We start from the raw sequence: 16,811 nt of genomic DNA on the forward strand, positions 1-16,811 counted from the left end.
TTCATTTATAACTGGTGCCACGTAAGAGAGGAGACCAATCTGTGTAATTCATCATTTCACCACTATTGTCTTGCCCAGTGCCTGACACATAGGAGCCCCTTGATAAGTATTTATTGATCTGATTGGTGATGTATATTTTCAGACACAAATACCAGAGGAAAAGTTTAGAACTACTCTAGAAGTATCCTAATGTTGTATATATCTCGATGAAATATCACCTATTAATCAGTTGTCTAACCTTCTACTTGCTCATCTTTACAGGTAAGGTAAACTACTAATAGCCCACTCCATTTTCAGACAGCACTGATTGTTAATATGTCAATTATTTTCAAATCAATTTTTAAGTCTTCATTATTCCTTTCCTAATGAGAGCTATATTGGACTATTCACACTTGATTATGTTTTCATTCCTTATGATCATTTATATCCTTGGTGATATATGAATATAATTAAGATGAATAAATGGCATAATATGAGCAATTATCAGCAAACTAATAATGAAATTAAGTTATATTCTAACTGGAGTGAATGATAAGGCCATACTATTTCTTTTAAACTCTAGCCTCCATTATTTTCCACAGCTTCTATTATATGCAATAATAGTAACAATGGTTAACACATACTGAGCATCTTCTACATACGAGGCACTGTTCTAAGTGTCATAAATAGAGTAAGTCATTTGCAATAACAACCAATTGGTGTAGTTCACTATTACCTTCCTATGCATTAATATATAAACACAATTATTTGCCTTTTTGTAAGCTTCTGAGAGTGGTAATTGATAAAGTTATCATCTATTAGTACGTTTGATAAGAATTTCTTTAAATTAGTATTGAAGCAAGGTATTTCGCCAAGTAGAGAAGGATTTGGGGATGGGGGGGTGCACCTGGCTAAGGCTAGATTGGGAACAGTTGTATTGTGGGCAGAGGATGGAATTGCATCTCTGATATAAAAGGGCTTCCACAGGGAAGATGAGAAAAGTGGAAAAGAGAGATGGATAATTCAAGAAAACAAACATTACTTACCTCGTGGTTCTAGGACCATTTCAACTGCCCCATCTTGACATTTTCCACAATTAGAAAACTAAACAGAGCCCTAGTGTGTCAAAGATGTGAATTTCAACAAATCCACAATCAGAATTCCCCCCAAGTTCATAGATCATTCTCACCCCCAGGTACTATGATGGTTTTCTCTTATTAGAAAACATATTGGTTTCTCACCTATTACAGGAACACTAGTTTTTCTACTTGCTGTGTAAGTTATATAAGGAATTGTCAACATTAAAAACTAATTGAAAATTGCACTGTAGAACTCACATCATGTTCAAAATCCAGAACTCACATCACGTTAAAAAACACAGTTCAATTCACTGAGCAAATTTAATATGTATTTTGAAGTATAACCAAATCATATCTTGAGGTTTTAAATAATGGAATAAGTGGTTATTACTTGTTTATATGATAATAACACTTTAAATTTAAATTTTATCTCTTTAAGAAAAAATAATATTATTCAATGTAATATTTATATTAAAATTCTACTACTTAAATATTGAGGGACTCTTCTAGAGACTTGTGAACCATTACAAATAATTTAATGCTGGCAAAATTCCCATATTCATGTTGCTTACTTTGAGAAGTATTGGATGTTTTGAGGAGTAGAATAGTGTATTATTTTTGTTATATGGTGCCATGCTGTTCTTTTCCTCAGTAAAACTACATTTCAGAAATTTAGCAACTGATAACTTTTGAGAGACTATTTTTTGTAAATTGATGACATCAATTATAAACCTTCCAGATTACTTTATATTTCTAATTTTTTCTTAAAAATGTTTTAGAAAGTGAAATATTTTTGAAGTGTTCCACAATATATAATATAAATAAAACATATATTTGTACTTTTTATATTATGATTTATAAACTAGTTTGTAAAAATATTATTCAATAATTCAATATATTCAAAATATTATTGTAACCTGCCAATCCACAGATGGTCATCAAAGGGTTCATGAATGCTTAAATTATATAAAAAATGTCATGTGAATGTGCTTATAAATATAATTTTTATTGTTGTTATCCTTCCTGTGGAAGAATCCCTAAAGTTCATTTGCTTAGCAGAGGGCATCTATAACCATACAAAAATTAAGAATCACTGCATATGTGTAAAATTATCATTATATTCTTTCACAATATGCTAATAAGAGTTGCCACTTATTTGTCACTTAATTAGTATCAAGCATTTGTATTAGTGATTTACATATATCTCATTTAGTTGTCATAACAATGTTATGAAGTAGGCTCCAATTTTGTATCCACTTTATAACTGAGTCATAGAGACTTAGTAATATGCCCAAAATCACTGAGCAAGGATTAGAACCTGGGCCACCTGTTTCCATACTCTGCGCTATAATGCATTACATGAAATGATATTTCATTAAACAGTCATATGGTTATGGGCCTAACATTGATTTAATCACTTTACATATGTTGTCTCATAGGATCCACACAATTACATTATGAATTAAATACAGTTTATTGTCTACATTTATGAAAGAGAAAACTAGAATTTGGGTGGTTTAATATATAAATGGGATGATATCTATACCACTTGACTTCAGATATTGCCCAATAAATGGAAATTTCCATTTATTTCTCTCCTTGTAGACATTACATGTAAAGGAAATAAAAGACTTGAGAAAAGAAAGTTTGCTCTGACTCCAGTGTTTATGTACCACATAGGAAAGTTTAGGAATGCAATGAAGTTGAGATATAGGAAAAAGTCCTGCATTACTATTCCTACTCAGAAACAGTTTTCATGAAAAGGAATCAATATGAATAGTCAGAAAAGAAATTTTTAATTCATTTGACACATACCTCATTTTAGGTATCTAACCAACCATAGTTTTGACATATTGTGAAACCAAGGAGCAGGTCAGTTTCCATTTTGCATACTCTTCTGCTGGACACCTATACTCATGGGTTGAAGAGTCATTAAAAGCTCTTTTTCTTCTAGTAATTTTTACTTGAATTTATTAATTTCCTTTGGTTTTTATAGAAATCATTCAGTTTGGTAGCGTCCACTTACAGCCAACTTTCCTTTAGAGTATCTTGGGATTCCTTAGCAGTTTAGGTGTTAGCCAAACTCAGAAATCCTGGAGAAAATCCATAGATGTTAGCCTTGTTGGTGCTTCTTGTTTGCTTTCCTCTGCCTTCCATCTCTTTACATTAACTAAATCCTGACAGCCTCAAAAAGTCACATCCGCTTACTGGACTGGAAGATCTACCTGCTTTCGGCTTTCAGGTGCTATTTCTGATGAGACTCCACACCCATTTCCCTGCTGTCTGTATCAGGAGTTCACATCTTGCACTTACCCCAACTCTTTAATCCTCCTATCACCTTCCAACTCTTTATATTCTCCCCTCTTCCCAATATACCTTTGGACCTGGCTCATATTTGTCCTCTTCTATCTGTCACTCTTTTAACTATCTGATTTTATAATCTATGCCAGCAATCTATCTAAACACAGATGGAAATCTCATTGAATTTGATATTTAATACATATCAACCACCTACCAGGATCTCACTGAAACCTGGGAATGAACCATGAAAAACATTCTACACTATGGCACTAAGCAGACCATGATATGTTATTTCCTAGCTGAGCAGCTTCATTCAGTTACTTAATGTACTGAAGTCTTTTATCACACCAGTTAATAGAAATAATACATGTATCTCACAGAGTTATTGAGGAATATTACGTGAAATTTTGTAAACTATGGCTTGCTAGGCATATTATAAAATAAAAGTAACTAAAATAAGACTATTATTGGATCAATGATGATAATATAGTGCCATAAAGCAAGGATTATGAATAATCCAAGTCTGAGAAACAGTACATCCATTTAAAATAATGTATGAATTGCAATGCTATGGTAAATGTTAATTCTTAGTTCTTTATTTATTCAAAAAATTTTGCTGAGTATCTTCTATGTGCTTGACTTTTCATTTAGAAGTATATCAGATTCAAAGTTGTGTAAAAAATGATTCCTGTTAGCATTTTGGCATAGATCCTTGCAGTATTTATAAATATCTATACTTAGACATCTGTAAATTCCACTTTTGTGAAGATAAAATCAGATTATACTTTTTAAAAAATTTAAATAAATATCATAAAAAGTCTAGCCCATTTTCCACTTCCCTCCCACTTCAGCACTGGGACTTTTTTATTAATGATACAATGTGCTAAAGGAAGTTAATAAATGGACTAAGATGAAGATGTTTCTAACCTAGTAGAGAAAATATACATTATTATCTACTACTATAACCAAAATAAAATGTCTTACCTTGTTATTCTCTATCCTCTAATTTTGATGCAATATTTAAATTGTACTTATTTATTTACCATCAAACGTATCTATTTCCCACCTATCCCAATGAAATGAAAGTACCATGAGAACAGGTTATTGTCTATCTTGTTCATGGCCATATCCCAGCATGTACACAGTAGTTGGCATTAGAAGCTACTCCAGCATATGTATTGTATAATAATGAATTTGTATGATTATATGAACATTCTTGTTCTCTCTCTCTCCCTCTCTCTTCTTTTCCCTCTCTCTGTTCTTCAAACTCCATGAAGGCATAAATCATGTTTATTTTGTTATTGTTGTCTCCATATGACTTCCAAAATAATTGGTATATAGTACATGTTTATAAGTATTATAAACAATTGATCAAATAAAGAGTAAATCGGACATCCTTTTTTCATTTTTTAGAAAACATCCATCATATAAACTTGCCTTTTCTTTCTGGAGTAACTTATATTAGCCTTAATAAAAACTTTTGGTTATGTTCTGATATTTGGCGATAGTTTTAATATGTTTATATTTATTGCCTCACCTAGGTTACACCTTTCTTATGTCCTTTACTAGGGGCAAAGAGTTACCACATGCAAGGTGCTGCATAAATACCAGGCACAAATTTCACTTCCTCTGTATCTGGCTATATCCTGTATGGATCGTTATTCTGTGTTATCTTTCTTAAGAGTGTATGGGATATTGCTATTATACTTTTACTTTTTCATATTAGAATGTAAGTGGATTTGTTTCTTTTTCTTTTCTAAAAAATTCCTTTATTGTAGCTTACAAAAAAAAAGACAACATTTTAAGTAGGTAAGAAAGAGGAGGCAACAGAAAAACAAATGAAAATAGGAGTGAGATCCATACACAAAAACCATGCTATGAAATACCAAGTATAATCTTTACAAGAGTGAGCCTCACATTTGACTCCAAGTGGCTGTCATAAAGAGGGTAAAATGGGTTTTATGTTATTTACTCATTTATATGATAAAAATTAATATTTTTCTTAGGAATATGATTATTGCCAATAATAAGACTAGAAAGATTTCTCTCCCAGTTACCTTTGAGAAGAATATCCACTTTAAACCGATGAACAACACCTCTCGACAATGGTCCTACTATTGAGAATTTTTCTTATCATATTTATCACACACCACAGCCTCATTCTGTAGAAGGAATTCCATCAGGGACCAATGCTTTACAGTCCAGGCCTGTGTCTTTCTGCTGATCTGGCTTAATCTGAGGAACTGGGATTGTGTTCTTTTAGGAAACCCCATGCTTTTGACAGACAGTTAGGTAGCAGTTTCGAGATCTATTCCCTTGGCTGCATTTGGAGTGCTGATACATTCATATAATTGAAGAAACTTTTGTAATTTTCCAGGGAAACCATTTCCCTGGGGCAGAGATATGGTTCCTCCAGACATGCAGTCTGCACTTTGAATAAAAGTACATTTTCATCACTGGCGGAAGCCTTGCAGGAAACCCCAGGACACAGCAAAAGACCTAAAGCTAAAAAAATCAATAATCAAGGATTTACAAAGATAGGTGAAATTTAATCAAACACCCTGGCAGTGATTGTGTGAGTGAGTCTGAACACTGCCTTGATCAATCTGGCTTGAGTTTCTTACTACTGAATATAATAAAATATTAATTTCTATTCCTTGAACAAAACTGATGGCAAGGGCAGGGTTCTGCTTGTGTCTGAGGCAGGAGACAGAGCACAGGACGTATCCCTTGGAGAAAGGGCACATTCTTTCTTGCATTAGATAGCTTTCTTTCTTTAATGATGACATTATTGCAGTTTGCAGATATACTTTAAGGAACATACAAAAATTAGATATAGGAGCAAATATTTCATAAGAATGAGAAAAGGAATTATCATTTAAAAAATGATTAATCCTACAAACATCACACAACCCAGACACTTGCGCTAGTGAAGGACAATAAAACTCAAACTTTAATATCTTCGTGGAAACTCCCCTGTTCTCCGTCATTATAGAGCTGCAGAGGGAATTACGGTGGTGGTTACCAGAGGCTGGGCTGGGGGCTTGGTAGATGGGGAAAGAAAGGGAAGATGTTAGTCAAAAGGTACAAAGTTTTAGTTAGGAGGAGTAAATTACACTCATCTTTTGCACAGCATGGTGATTGGAGTTAATCAATAATGTATATTTCATAATAGCTAAAAGAGAGGATTTTATAATGCTTCCACCACAAAGAAATAATAAATATTTTGGGTAATGGATAGGCTAATTAGCCTGATTTAATCATTCCACAATGTTTATATGATTGGAAACACCACACGGTACCCAGTAAATATATGTATACAATTATTAGCTCTCTGTCGAAAATAAATAAAATAAAATAACACAGCCATAATCAGGTCCTTATAGCCGTAGAACTCCCTTACCCTTATATTATTCTGGGTGATATGATGGTTCTCCCTCAAAGAATTCTTTGTAAACTGAGTATCAGCAAGGAGAAAATTGTCCTTCCAGACTTGCTCTACACTAGCCGCCACACTGATTCCCTCAGACGGCCACAGCTGTGGCATTTCCCAGGCTCATACAGCATTGGTCTACTCTCACACATTTTCTGGAATAAGCAGGGCTGCTTCTACCTCCCCCAGTCCTCTTCCTTGTATTGTTGCTCAGCTGGTGTACCCATTTTTTTTCTCCCCAGACTTCCACCACCCAACACACACAAGTGTACAAATATATTTAAGACAACGAGCATTTCGAAACTTAATTGAGATAGATTGGACTTTTCATTAATCTGGAAATGTGAAGGATTCAGGCATGTGGTCTTATCTACACCCCAAATGATATATCCAGAGAACGTGGTGGTTAGAGTGATGTGGAAAAAAACTGCGTTAACAAAGAATAAGTTTGTTGGGGCCATCCTCCTGTGACTCCTGTGGTGTCTAGACAAAGAGTCTAGAGCTAATTAAAAGTCAGGAACCATATTTTTTTTATTGCCTCAACAACCCTTTGTTACTGATGGCGAATCCATATGAATCTGCAACAACCTCAATTTTGTCTCCTCAGAAGAAAGAATTCAACTGAGGGGCATAAGGCAGAAGTGGAGACCAATTTAGAGCAGGAGTGAAAGTTTATTAAAAAGCTTTAGAGCAGGAATGAGAGGAAGTACACTTGGAAGAGGGCCAGGCAGGCTACTTGACAGATTAAGTGCGCAGTTTGACGTTTCGACTTGGGGTTTTATACATTGCATACTTCTGGGGTCTTGTGTTCCTTCTCCCCTGATGTTTCCCCCGGGGTGGGGAGGTTCGTATGTGCAGAGGCCTGCCAGCGTCTGGGAGGGGCCACATGCGCAGGGTGTTTACTGGAGTTGTAGGCATGCTCATCTGAGTCATTTTTCCCTTACGAGTCCACTGTTCCTGTCGAAAGGTCATCGCCATTTTACCTCTTAGTCAGCATGCTTCAGCCCACTCGCCCAACTTCTGACATGTTATTGGGAGGTTACTGATCACCAGCTTCAGATGTTTTTATCTACCGGGGCACTGCCTTTTATCTATTGGGAGACTGCCTTTCCCGGTTGTTGGCTGTGACCAATTATTATTTTAGAGAGACAGTGTAACTGCCTGAGCATCACCGGATGGTCATCTGACATTCTTTGTGGGGGTGGGGAGGCCCTCTCCTGCCCTGCTCATGTCTGTCTAGCTACCTACTGTAATACCTTTATGTCATAATGTCAAGCCTAATATAGTGCTTCATACCTAAGAATGATGTAAGGACTTGACTAGAAGCACAGTTTTCCATTTTTGAAAAGAAATGAATACTTTCAGAAACTGCCTAAGAATTTATAGAATTCACCTATATACTAACAAAATATGAATAGTGTTTATTTCACATGATCATATTAATAAGAAAAACATACATTTTGCAGAGCACTCTGTAATCTAAAATGTGCTTTCGTATCTATTGATTATTATTTGTTCATCAAAGTTCTTTCAAACATGAAGGGAGAAAGCGATCTATTTTTAATTATACCCTTTGATAAAATAGCATACAAACATTTCTACTTTCAGTTACACAAAAATAACAGAACTCAATTTTGTTTGAATAAGAGTTCCACTATATTTTCAGTTCCTTGCACATCAGTCTGAATGGCAACCAGCCCTTTATTTAGGGAATCTTCATTTTCAGCTGTTGGCACTGCCATCCTTTCAGCTACTCTTAGCCTCTAGAGCCTGCGTATAATAAATAATACAATCTGCTGGAAGCTGCTAACAGCTCTAAATGTTTCTGATAATGTGCCGGTGGCATTTTAGGCCAGATTTTTAAAACTTCCCTAAAATACAGGAATTACAAAACATGTATGGGTTCAAAAGGGCACACATTAATGAACCGCCTGACTTTATTTTAGATGAGACATCTATTTTCCATCTCAATCACTGAGTACTTATTGCTGTCTGCTATTTAAATGGCTGGGGCAGCCAACCACCTATTATAAATGACCACAGTCTTTACCGTATCTGCATTAAGCTTGATCTATAGGACTGCACTATTAGTTTGGGAACCAGTATATTAGAGACACAAATCTCAGATGAATAATAAGCTCTTGTTCAATTCTGAAAGAAAAAAAAAATGCATTTAGTTTCTCATTCACACCTACAAATCCTGCCTCCCCATGCTTTCAAATTCTAATCCCTGTGGCAGATTTCAGATAGCCCTTGGGGAAGAAGTTAAAACTTCCATAGTGTTTCAAAATTAGGGCACAGATAAGAAAGAAAATAACAAACATAAGACAAGCCCCATACTTTCATCTCAAATCATTCTCTCAGAACGTCCTAATGGGCAAGGTGAGATGTGTACAGGGATGAGTACTATTTTAAGAATGCTTTCAAGCCTCTTGAAATATAGCTAGTTTCACGCTAAGTGTTAAAGAAGAGGTTTTTTTGGAAAAAGAATTGTATTTGCTATTATTTGTGCATATAATGCAAACATTTCTAGCTCTTGAGGTTTTGAACACTGATATATTTTAAGAAGCTAGATGTGTGTTCAAAGTGCTAAAATCTTTTTTCTTTTTTTTTTTTGGAATCTCGCTGTGTCGCCCAGGCTGGAGTGCAGTGGCGCGATCTCGGCTCACTGTAAGCTCCGCCTCCCGGGTTCAGGCCATTCTCCTGCCTCAGCCTCCTGAGTAGCCAGAACGCTATTTTTTTGTATTTTTAGTAGAGAAGGGGTCTCCCCATGTTAGCCAGGATGGTCTCGATCTCCTGACCTGGTGATCTGCCCACCTCGGCCTCCCAAAGTGCTGGGATTACAGGTGTGAGCCACTGCGCCCGGCCCAAAGTGCTAAAATCTTATCCCATGTAGAATATAAGAAAAAACTCAGTTCAACCGTTTAAGAATGCTGATCAACAGTCTAAATTTCCCTTATTTATAATTTAGCTATTCCAAATTGGGGATGAACTTATTCATAATTTTAAAGGTCTACTAATTCTGCATACTTAGCTAAGATTTGTAAAAAGTTTGAAATGGGACCAGTGACATTTTCACAGTGAAATATTTTGTTGAAGATAGAGAATTCGTTGAAGAGAACACTTGAACTCATAAATGGGAGAACATCTCAAATAGGTGTCAATGACACCTCAAGTATGATGGCTATAAATAATTCTCTTTTTCCTTGTCTTCTTTGACAGTGCTGTTCTGGCCTTCCTGGCATTTCTCTTTTCTGGTAATTCGACCTCAATATTTGAACATTTATTAAGAAACTAAAATTGCTACTCTATTTCCAGGGAAAGCACAACCCTCTCACAAATTTGATATGCATTAATTGATCCAGGAATCTTTACTATTAATTATAATTTTAACACCAAATTTCATCCTACTTATCTAAGCTATTTGATATTTGTTTCCTTGCTATGTCAACAAACAAAATATATCTAAAATGAAGCTCTGTTGAAATCTGTCTAACTTAGTGACAAGTGTGTGCAAGAGATTGTAACAGATTTAGTAATTTATAGTCTTTCCCCTTAGATTGATATGTTACTTGACTTATATTTATGTAACCACTGCTTTTCAATTTTATTAACACTTTTTGAATGTACTCTGTATATCAAGAGACTCAGTGTTAATTGTGATAGAATCAAGGATGAATAAAATGCTCTCTAGACTTTTACCATAGCATGCCGTGAAACTAGCTTCTGAATAAATTGTCACAAAATTTGTTTATATTAAATATGAATTTTCAGGTGGTTAGATAAATTTTCTAAGATACAATGAAACCCTAACTTTTCTAAGATACCCTAAAATGAAGCCAAATAAATAAATGAAAGGAACAGGTGTCTTAAATAGGACGTATGCAGCATAAACAAAAAGAAAATTTAGGTTGTCCTGGATATATGCATATATATGTGTGTAGACATACTATATATATGTGTGTGTGCATGTGTGTGTATATATATAGTATGTGTATACTATATGTGTGTGTGCATGTATCAATATAGTACACACATACTACACATATGCTACATATATATCATGTGGGTATTTGTATATGTGTATGTATGTACATACATATATATATATATATATATATACACACACAGACACATAGAGCAAGGATTAAAATATTCAAAGACAATAAAATAGTGCCCTCTGGTCTCTGGCCCTTAGTGAAGAGCAAAAAAAAAACTAAGTTATCTCTCTAGGAATAATCCACAATTTAGACTCTCAAATTTTCAACGTATTAGAGTCAATGAAGTAAAACAAAGAGCAAGTGACAAAAGACTACAAAAATGACCAGGGACAGTTTAAATATAATAAAATGAAACTTTTAGAAATAAAATATTTATTGTTGAAATTAGAAGCTAAAATGAATATCTCTGCTTCAGAAGTTGAAAGCTGTAAAAAATGTTGCACTTGTTCCTAATAACAAAAGTAAGCTATATAAATCACATATTTTTAGTTATTGTCATTATTTTTTCTCATCATTCATTACATAATAAAATATAAATGAACTAAATGAGCAAAACTCCAGAGAATGAAAGGAGAAAAGATCCAGGGGTACTCTCATCCATGTTGAAACAAAGAGAGGGCAAGGTATTTGTAATAGCTTAAAGAAAATCAGTCTAATTTTTTAAAATTTTAATTACAATGTGTTGATTGGCTGACTGGAGTCAGAGGATTTTCTGACAAGAGCAAAACTGGACGTCCTTCAAAATGCTAATCCACCACCCTCCACACAGTCCTGGAGGTTGCACCATAAAAACAGAAGCAGGAAATAAAAAGTGAGAGAAACTCTCCAAGGATCCAGGTTTTCCAATAAGGAAGTGACGGGAGCAGGACTGTAACTCTTCTGGCTATAAAAATAACTCACTTCAGTCTTCATTGAATTTTTATGTAAATGTACAGCACAAAATAAAAATCCATGGAATAGCAAGAAAATGTGATACATATTTTTGAGAGGAAACAGTCATGGAATGAAACACAAAAAGAATCCAGATGTTGGAATTGTCAATCATAAACTTTCAAATACCTATGAGAAACTGTTAAGGAGTCTAGCTGAATGCATAAACAACGTGGATAAGATATAAAGCTTTCCAGGAAAGTTATGTAAACTAACAAAAATATCCTAAGGAAAATGCTTGCTATAATAAAACAACAGTAAAAAATGATGGGGTTGTTAGAAGACTAATTACAGGTCAATAGACAATGATATAATTTAATCACAAAAGACATTAGTGTTCAAAGACAAAGCATAACCAGTCTTTTAGAGAATATAAAGTTATGTAACAGAGTCATAATTAAAGTCTCAGGGGAGTAGAAAAAAATGGGATATATAAAATATTTGAGGAGATAACTGCAGAGATTTCCAAACAGGGTGAAAGGCATCAAAGTGCAGATGAGTAAACACAAGGCAAGTAAAAAAAAAAAAAAACTAGATCTAAGTATACTATAATCAAATAAATAAAAATAATAAAAATTAGATCTTAATGGCATCTAGAGAAAAAAATGCACCTTATACATGGGGGCAAATTATATGAATGATAATATTTTGTTAGAAATAATAAAAGCTAGAAGTAAATAAAATTCAACCTTTATAGCCTTCAAAGAAAATAATATCAATTTCGAATTTTATATCTACCAAAAATATTCTTCAAGAACTAAGGTGAATTAAGAACATTTTTAGACAGATCAAAGCTAAAATAATTTGTCATCGTAAGTCCGTCACAAAAAAATGATAACAATTTTTAGGCTGGAGAAAAAGATTCCTTCCTTCAGATGTTGAAATTTTGCATCTGAAGGAAGGAATGAAAAGCCCCATGAAAGTAAATATCTGAGTGAAATAAAGGACTCATATTGGTAACAAATATGTTTGTTTGTGGGTGCCTACCTACATATCTATGTAGACACATGCACACACTCAAAGAATGTGTGTGTGTGTTCCAGCCAAATGAATAGTGATTGCATTTACCCGCACCCCCCCAATAAATCAGTAAAACAGATAAAATATATGAAACAACAATTTTTAGACAGACAATATAGGCCTGCAATTCCTGATAGATGGAAAACAAAAAAGGTGAGTTCCATGATTTTAAGTTTATTGCCTGGAAGCAGTTTTGAGGCACAAAAAATGAGAAATGAAACAAAAGACAGTGTTTACTGAGTATATAAGACAGAGGTTATATTTCAGGGAGACCAGAGTAGCTACAACTTGTAGTTGCAAGATCAAGTCCTAGAAAGAAGACAACTGGGGGTGGTAGTATGGGGGTGGGAGGAGGGAAAGAGGGAGAGAATGCTAAAATAGGGTATTCTCAAGTCTATGCTGAAATTCTAATTTATGAATGAGAAACAAAGTTAAGCACATTGGAAAGAAGAGAGTAAAATAATCACTTCTAGAAGTCACACAGGACAAGTTGGCTGGATGCTCCGAATGTAACTGGACAAATAGATGCAAGAAAAAGACGAACTCAGGAATTCCATTTCTAAGTTCAAATGCCACATAAATGACTGTATTAGTCTGTTCTCATGCTGCTAATAAAGACATACCTGAGACTGGGTAATTCATAAAGAAAAAGAGGTTTAATGGACTCACACTTCTACGTGGCTGGGGAGGCCTCACAACCATGGCAGAAGGCAAAGGAGGAGTGAAGTCACATCTTACATGGACTCAGGCAAGAGAGAGAGAGCATGTTCAGGGGAATTCCCCTTTATAAAACAACCAGATCTCATAAGCCTTATTCACTGTCATGAGAAGAACACAGGAACGACACACCCCTATGATTCAATTACCTCCCACCAGGTCCCTCCCGTGACATGTGGGAATTATGGGAGCTAGAATTTGAGATTTGGGTGGGGACACAGCTAAACCACATAATTTCACACCTGGTTCCTCCCAAATATCATGTCCTCACATTTCAAAACCAATCATGCCTTCTCAATAGTCCCTTAAAGTCTTACCTCATTTTCAGCATTAACTCAAAAGTCCACAGTTTAAAGTCTCATCTGAGACAAGGCATGTCCCTTCCATCTATGAGCCTGTCTAATCAAAAGCCAGTTAGTTAGTTTGTAGATACAATAGGGGCACAAGTATTGGGTAAATATATCTGTTCCAAATGGGAGAAATTGTCCAAAACAAAAGAGTTACAGGGCCCATGCCACTCCAAATTACATTAGGGCAGTTATTAATCCTTAAAGTTCCAAAATAATCTCCCTTCAACTCCATGTTTCACATCCAGGTCATGCTGATGCAAGAGATTGGCTCCTACTGCCTTGGTCAGCTCTGCCCCTATGGCTTTGCAGGGTACTTCTCTCCTTCTGGCTGCTTTCACAGGCTGCCATTGAGTGTTTGTGGCTTTTCCAGGTGCATGTTTCAGGCTGCTGGTGAATCTACCATTCTGGGGTCTGGAGGACAGTGGTCCTCTTCTCGCAGCTCCACTAGGCAGTGCCCCAGTGGGGACTCTGTGTTGGGCTCCAACCCCACATTTCCCTTCCACACTGCCTGAGCAGAGGTTCTCCATGAGGGCTCTGCCCTTGCAGTAAACTTCTACCTAGACATCCAGGCATTTCCGTACATCTTTTAAAATCCAGGTGGAGGTTCCCAAACATCAATTCTTAACTTCTGTGCACCCACAGGCCCAACACCACATGGGGCTTGCACCCTCTGAAGCAATTGCCTAAGCTATACATTGGCCCTTTGTAGTTGCGGCTGGAGCTGAAACAGGTGGGATTCAGGGCACCATGTTCAGAGGCTCCATAGAGCAGGGGACCTGGGCTCAGCCCATGAAACCATTTTTTCTTCCTAGGCCCTCAGGCCTGTGATAATAGGGGCTGCCACAGAGATCTCTGATATGCCCTGGGGACATTTTCACCATGTCTTGGTGATTAACATTGGGCCCCTCATTAGTCATGCAAATTTCTGCAGCAGACTTGAATTTCTCCTCAGAGAATGAGTTTTTCTTTTCTATTGCATCATTAGGCTGCAAATTTTCCAAATTTTTATGTTCTGATTCCTCTGGAACAGTTTGCTGCTTTGAAATTTCTTCCACCAGATACTCTAAATAATCTCTCTCAAGTTTAAAGTTCCATGGGGCAGGGGCAAAATGCTGCCAGTCTCTTTGCATAGCAAGAGTGACTTTTATTTCAGTTCCCAACAAGTTCCTCATCATCCGAGTCCACCTTAGCCTGGACCTTGTTGTCCATATCACTGTTACCATTTTGGCCAAAGCCATTCAACAAGTGTCTAGGAAGTTTCACACTTTCTCACATCTTCCTATCTTCTGAGCCCTACAAGTCTCTAGGAAGTTCCAAACTTTCTCACCTTTTTCTATCTTCTACTGATCCCTTCAAACTCTTCCAACATCTTCCTGTTTCCCATTTCCAAAGTCACTTGCACATTTTCAGATATCTTTACAGCAGCACTTCACTTTATTGGTACCAATGTACTGTATTAGTCCGTTTTCACAGTCTGTTTTCACACTGCTAATAAAGACATACCCATGACTGGATAATTTATAAAGAAAAATAAGTTTAATAGACTCACAGTAGACATGGCTGGGGAGGCATCACAATCATGGCAAAAGGTGAGGAGGAGCAATGTCATTTCTTACATGACACCAGGCAAGAAAGAGAGCAGGTGCAGGGCAATTCCCCTTTATAAAACTATTATATCTTGTGAGACTTATTCACTATCATGAGAACAGCACAGGAAAGACCTGCCCCCATGATCCAGTTAACTCCCACTGGGTCCCTCCCATGACATGTGGGAATTATGGGAGCTAAAATTTGAGATTTGGGTGGGGACACAGCCAAACCATATAAATGACCAAACAGCTTCCGTGTGTGGCCTGAAGGACACTTTTATTTTCTATAGCTGCATGGCTGAGAATGCTTAAAATCTAACACAGAATCTCAGTATGTATCAGATGAATTACAATGAATGTTTAACTTCTAGCTTCAAAGGGTATTTATTGTTAAAGTGAGAGCACTGATTAGAAATGAATAGGATCTTGTAAATTGAAATGTGGACATGTGGGAAAATCCTGTTAAGGCTGGGGACATTGAGACCCTAAATTCTGATGTCTTCTTTGCTAGTGGAAGAAGCTTCACAACTCCCAGTAAATGTAGCCTCCTCATCCCCAGTAGTAGCAGCTTCTCTAACCCCTTTCTACTTGCAGCTGAAAGGATTAGCCCTGCATTGCATGGGGACACTGTATTGTCCTCCTAAGAGGCAACTGTAGTGCAAGACAATGCTGATTGTCCTCAGGTACCACCCATACTACCCCTCTTTGATTGTAAGCCTGTAACTAGGCTCAAGTTTCAGCAGGATTCAAAAGTTAAAATACATAGTATGACCCATGAGGAGGTGCATACTCTACACTCCAAAAATATAACTACTTGAGTTTTCTGATATATACTGGCAGAAGTCCAGGGAACATGTGTAGGAATGGATATTAAGAGTGTGGGATAATGGACAAGGGTATGGGATAATGAATCAGCATCCAACACTTGGTCTTGTTTCTCCTATAACCAGGATTTGTGGGGCTAAGAATCAAGGGGTAGAAGTAGGAGTGAGACCAATCACAATTCCTTCTAGTGACCCACTAGCCAATTTTTTCTTCCTGTTTGCACAATCTTTTTTTTTTTTTTTGAGACAGAGTCTTGCTCTGTTGCCCAGGCTGGAGTACAGTGGTGCAATCTCCGCTTACGGCAAGCTCCACCTCCCAGGCTCACGCCATTCTCCTGCCTCAGCCTCCCGAGTAGTGGGGACTACAGGCGCCCACCACCATGACCAGCTAATTTTTTGTATTTTTAGTAGAGATGAGGTTTCACCGTGTTAGCTAGGATGTTCTCAATCTCTTGACCTCGTGATCTGCCCGCCTCAGCCTCTCAAAGCGCTGGGATTACAGGCGTGAGCCACCGAGCCTGGCCTGCACAATCTTACACTCTGCTGGCCTAGAGGTTTTACTTTCAAAGGGAGAAACACTTTCACCAG

This window comes from Nomascus leucogenys, chromosome 22a (genome assembly GCF_006542625.1).
Source record: "Nomascus leucogenys isolate Asia chromosome 22a, Asia_NLE_v1, whole genome shotgun sequence".
NCBI lineage: Eukaryota > Metazoa > Chordata > Mammalia > Primates > Hylobatidae > Nomascus > Nomascus leucogenys.